The sequence below is a fragment of the Xiphias gladius genome, chromosome 18 (assembly GCF_016859285.1).
Source record: "Xiphias gladius isolate SHS-SW01 ecotype Sanya breed wild chromosome 18, ASM1685928v1, whole genome shotgun sequence".
NCBI lineage: Eukaryota > Metazoa > Chordata > Actinopteri > Istiophoriformes > Xiphiidae > Xiphias > Xiphias gladius.
In genome coordinates this window covers 1348713-1354737 of record NC_053417.1, presented here as the reverse complement: position 1 = coordinate 1354737, position 6025 = coordinate 1348713, and positions in this window count along the sequence as shown.

The following is a 6025-nucleotide window of genomic DNA, read 5'->3' as shown; positions in this document are numbered from 1 at the left end:
TTTACAAATAGAAAACTGAGATTTTTTATTTACAGTATTGAGTAAGTATTCGGACCCTTTGCTGTGGTCAGGTGCATCCTGTTTCCTTTAAGTAATTATTATAATTTGAAGAACTTGATGGGAGTCCACCTGTGGCAAATTGATCTGATTGGACATAATGTAGAAAGGCACGCTTCTGTATATATAAGGTCCCACAATTCATACTGTATGTCAGGACAAAAACAAAGCCAAGAAGTCCAAGGAATTCTTTGTAGACCTCCGCGATAAGATTGCGATGAGGCATAGATCAGGGCAAGGGTATAAAACTATTTCTAAAGCTTTGAGTGGCCAAAATAATTGTGAAAAGAAAGACGTTTGGAACCACCAGGACTCTTCCTAGAGTTGGCGGTCCAGCCAAAAAGGGCAAGAAGGGCCTCGGTCACGACCCATCGGTTACTCTAAAAGAGCTTTAGAAGTCCTCTGCAGGAATGAACATAATGGAAAGACAACCCTCACAGCAGCACTCCATTAATCAGGCCTTTATGGTACAGTGGCTAGACAGAAACCACTTTGAATAAAAGCCATATGACAGTCTGCTTGGAGTTTGCCAGATGGAATTTAAGGGACTGAGAGCATAAGGAAAAGGATTCGCTGGTCTGATGAGACAAAAATTGAACCCTTTGGGCAGAACTCCAAAAAGTATGTCAGGCAAACACCAGACACTGCTCATCACCTGGGTAATACCATCCCTACAGTGAAGCATGGTGGTGGCACCATTGATCCATGTCTGCCTATAGTTCTCAGTAGTGACAATATCATGAGATTCTTTACTGATAAAATTCAAACTATTAGAGGCAAAATTCATCACCTCCTGCCCTCAACCGGCAACGATTTATCTTAAAACACAGGCATCTTAGAAACAGCCGTGCAACCTGATGTATACTTAGACAGTTTGTCTCCCATCGACCTTCACCAATTAACTTCAACAATGTCTTCATGCAAACCATTTTCTTGTCTCTTAGACCCCATCCCAACTAGGCTGCTTAAGGAAGTTTTACCCTTAGTTAGCACCTCTTTACTACATATAATCAATCTGTCTTTATTAACAGGCTATGTACCACAGTCCTTTAAAACAGCTGTAATTATACCTCTTCTTAAAAAGCCTACTCTTGATCCATATGTTTTAGCCAACTATTGACCCATATCTTACCTTCTCTCTCTCTCTAAGATCCTTGAGAAAGCTGTCGCCAACCAGTTGTGTGACTTTTTACATGATAACAGTTTATTTGAGGATTTTCAGTCAGGATTTAGAGTGCATCATAGCACAGCTACAGCAATGGTGAAAGTTACAAATGACCTTCTTACTGCCTCAGACAAAGGACTTGTCTCTGTACTTGTCTTGTTAGATCTTAGTGCTGCATTTGATACCATTGACCATCATATCCTATTACAGAGGCTGGAACATTTAATTGGCATTAAAGGAACCACTCTAAGCTAGTTTAGCTCCTATTTATCAGATCGATTTCAGTTTGTGCACGTTAACAATAAATTCTCCATATACTCAAAAGTTAGTCATGGAGTTCCACAAGGTTCTGTGCCTCCACCTGTTCTATTCACCTTATATATTCTTCCTTTAGGCAATATTATTAGGAAAAACTCCATAAATTACCATTGCTATGCTGATGATACCTAATTGTATTTGTCAGTGAAGCCTGGTGAAACCAATCAGTTAGCTAAACTTCAAGCATGCCTTAAGGACATTAAGACCTGGATGACCAGGAACTTTCTGCTGTTTAACTTAGACAAAACTGAAGTTATTGTACTTGGCCCCAAACAGCTCAGAAATGTCCTTTAACTTTCACATAAAATAAACTTCAAGGACTGCCTTTTGTCACTTCATAACATTGCAAAAATAAGGCAAAGTCCATGCTTTTTTTACCTTTACGCTGGATTATCGTAATTCCTTATTATCAGGCTGTCCCAACAAATCTTTAAATACTCTTCAGATGATCCCGAATGCTGCAGTGCGAGTACTGACAGGAACTAGGAAAAGAGATGACATTTCTCCTGTTAGCTTCTCTGCATTGGCTCCCATGTAAAATTTAGAAGAGAATTTAAAATCCTCCTCTTCACCTACAAAGCCCTTAATGGTCAGGCACCATCATATCTGACAGAGCTCATTGTACCCTATTACCCCACTAAAACACTACGCTCCCAGAACTCAGGCTTGCATTGTGGTTCCTAGAGTCTGCTAGAGCCTAAAGTTATCAGGCTTGTCTACTGTGGAACCATCTTCCAGTTTGGGTCCAGGAGGCAGACATCCTCTCCACATTTAAGAGTAGGCTTAAAACCTTCCTTTTTAATAAATCTTACAGTTAGGGCTGGCTCAGGCTTGGCTCGAACCACCCCCAAGTTATGCTGCTATAGGCCTAGACTGCCAGGTGACTTCCCATGATGCACCAAGGTCCTCTCTCCTCTTTTTCCTCTCCATCTTTATGCATTCATATGGCATCAATGCTTATTACTAACTTGATTTCTTCTCTCTCCCATAGTTTTGTGCTTTCTCGTCTCTCTCCTCTCTCTTCCTGTCGCTTTCAGCAAGTATTTCTGCCCCTACTGCTAGAGAGTCTGGATCCGTGACTGCAAACCACCTACTGCCCCCATGATCCTACTCAATACCTACTGCTTCAAATATTAAGATTATCAACTATTATTATAGTTAGTTTTATTAGTATTATTATTCAACCTATTATTATAATTATCAGTTTTATTATTAGTCTCATTATTGTTACACATCTTTATGTTATACATCTACTGTCCTATGCCCCCCCCCCCTTTTCTCCCTCTCTCTCTCTCTCTTACTCTCAACCTAGCCGGTCGGGGCAGACGGCTCCCCACCATGAGTCGGGTTCTGTTCAAGGTTTCTACTTGTTCAAAGGGAGTTTTTCCTTGCTGCTGTTGCCAAGTGCTTGCTCATGGGGGAATGTTGGGTCTCTGTTAATATAACTATAAAGAGTATGGTCTAGACCTGCTCTACATGAAAAGTGCCTTGAGATAACCTCTGTTATGATTTGGCGCTATATGAATAAAACTGAATTGAATTGAATTGAATTGAATTGGTAGCATCCTTCTGTGGGGGTGCTTCTCTGCAGCAGGGACAGGGATACTGGTCGGAATTGAGGGAAGGATGAATGCAGCCAAATACAGGGACGTCCTTGATGAAAACCTGCTCCAGAGTGCCTGTGACTTGAGATTGGGGAAGCAGTTCACCTTCCAGCATGACAACGACCCAAAGAATACAGCCAAGACAACACTGGAGTGGCTTCAGGACAACTCTCTGACTGTCCTTGAGTGGCCCAGCCAAAGCCCAGACTTACACCCCATAGAGCATCGGTGGAAAGACCTGAAGATGACAGTTCACAGATGCTTCCCATCCAATCTGACAGAGCTTGAGAGGATATGCCGGGAAGAATGAGATAAACTGCCCAAATCCAGGTGTGCAAAGGTTGTAGAGACTTACCCAAGAAGACTCAAAGCTGTATTTGCTGACAAAGGGGCTTCTACAAAGTACTGAATCAAGGGTCTGAATACTTTTGTAAACGAGAGATTTCAAATTTAGATTTCTAATAAATTTGCAATAATTTCTAAAAACATGTTTTCACTTTGTCATGATAGGTTATTGGGTGTAGATTGATGGGCAAAAATGGAAATTTTATCCAATTACAGTTAAATCTACAACACAGTAAAGAGTGCAAAAAGTGAAGGGGTTTTGTATACTTTCTGAAGCCACTCTAAGTATGGTCTTGACTGATATATATTTTTAAGGGATAATTTTGTGTTGTGTGCATTATCCTTTATATTGTTAATTTTATATTTTTTCTGAACAGTAACATGGCATTCCCCATCTCTTTCCCCTCATTTTCTGTCAGCTCCATACTTCTGGCTTGATAATCAAGCCATAAAATGCCCTCCTGCTGCTGGGCAGGTAGTGTACAGTGAGTTTATCAGAACTTGGTCACAGAAAACAGCCTGCTGCTGGAAATGCTGCAAGCACTGACTCCATATCGACAAAGGAGGTTTACTGTGAGCAGCACATTAGCAAAGCAGCAGCAGCATCTTCACTGCTCCATCTATGTCAAAGGATGCTTTCAGGCAAAGTACTGAGTATAGGTCACCTGTGTGTTGGCAGCACTCAGTCCCCTTGAACTTGAACTTCCTTGAGGTTGCTTTTAAATGCATATAACAAAATTTACACCGTGTGTATTCCTAAATAAATCTGCATTTAACCAAATCTTCCCAAACATGGTAACGCAAAGGGAGAAAGAAAAAAAGTAAAGCTCGACAAATGCAGGTGAAAAAGTATACTATGGTAACCATACTAATTATTATGCTCTATGATAAAATTACATTACAGATCCATGAGAGTTTCTTTGTGGGCCCAGATTGTATCTCGTCCTGTACAGAGCACTGCTCTCAGTGTTTTCAGGGTCTGTAGAGGAAGGCTCTCTCATTGCTGTGGAATAAAAACAAAAGAGTTTTTTTAAATACGGCGCACACCTGACCATTTCTTATACAAACTCAGGCTTAGAATCCCCAAAGTGTATCCTTCATCTATCCATTGGCCAGGAAATAATTAGTAACATCACTTACAACTGGGTCTAAATGGCATCATTAAACTAACCCTGTCTCGTAGAAATTATGCTTCTCATTAACATAATGAGGATATGTTGTTAATCTATGTATTTTGCAAATCATAAATACATTGACTACTAAACTGTTCACAGACAATGTATTTGTTTTCAGTATCCGATCTTGCATTATAACACTTTTTTATGGTTATTTCCAAATTGTGCTATGGTTTAATACAGAAAAAGTTAACAGTGACTACAGGCACAACATGTTTATTTACATTTAACCACAACCACCGTCTTTCCCTAACCTTAACCAAAGTGTTTTTGTCACCTAAACCACAGAGAGGATTGTGAATGCAGACTCCGGTCTCTGGTGTTACAGGTGTGTGCTTTGTACGTCTGCCATCCAGAACAGAAATGTACTCCACTGTGACGACTTCAGGCATGCTTCTCACTTTATGTTACAAAACATTTTGTGATGACAGATATATACAGTTTCTAAACAACTGTAGTAACGCTTCTGTAAAGCTAAATTTTGACCAGCAAAACGTGAATAATTGCTCAGCAAATATTTTACCTGATGCTGTGGGGTTGGGCACATGTTGAGAGGCTGCTGTGATGTCAGCAGAAGTCCATGGACGGAAAACCAGCGTTGCACCTTCTGGTCCAGATATTTCAACCATGGGCATGTTGAAGGCTGCATTTTTATTGGGATGACGCAGTCTATGTGCAATTGGAGAAGATGGGTTGGTTGTAGAGTTTTGTGGCAGAGCAGACACATCCGGATGAACTTGTTTTTTGTTGTGGCATGGTGGAGTCTGTTTCTCTTCTTTCGTTGGATGTCGCCGGGTTGAATGGTGGTGGAGCTGAAGGATGAGTTGGTGGGTTGCTCTCGAGGTCTGGATCCAGCTTCAACTGTCATATCTTCAACTGTGGAGACAAAGAAGAAGAGATCTGCAAGTCTGGTGTTCTTTGTGTGTGTAAATTTTGTTTTTCATTGGTTTCAACTTTTTCGCATGAAATGGGTAGTTGTTTCTGCATTATTTTCCTGTTTCGTGCTTCTGCTTCCCCTTTCCACATTTGTAAACATTCTTTTTGACCTTCTATAATTTCTAATTTTTTTACAGAAAGTCTCTTTTTTCCTTCTAATTTTTGTTTCTTTTTGTTTCAGTTTTACTTCTACCAGTAATATGTTTTTTAAACTCAGGGGTCCAGTTAGATCTAGCTGTTTTTATTAATCATGCGAATATAAAGTGCACGCCAAAGATACATGCTGTTTGAACACAGAGTTTATTGTATGTACGTAAAAAGGCATTTGCTTATGAAAACTAGGCATTCCGTAGGCGGTCTTAAGAAGGACAGTTGATGGACACCATGCAACAAACATAAAGGCGATATTTGATTAGTCATGTAAG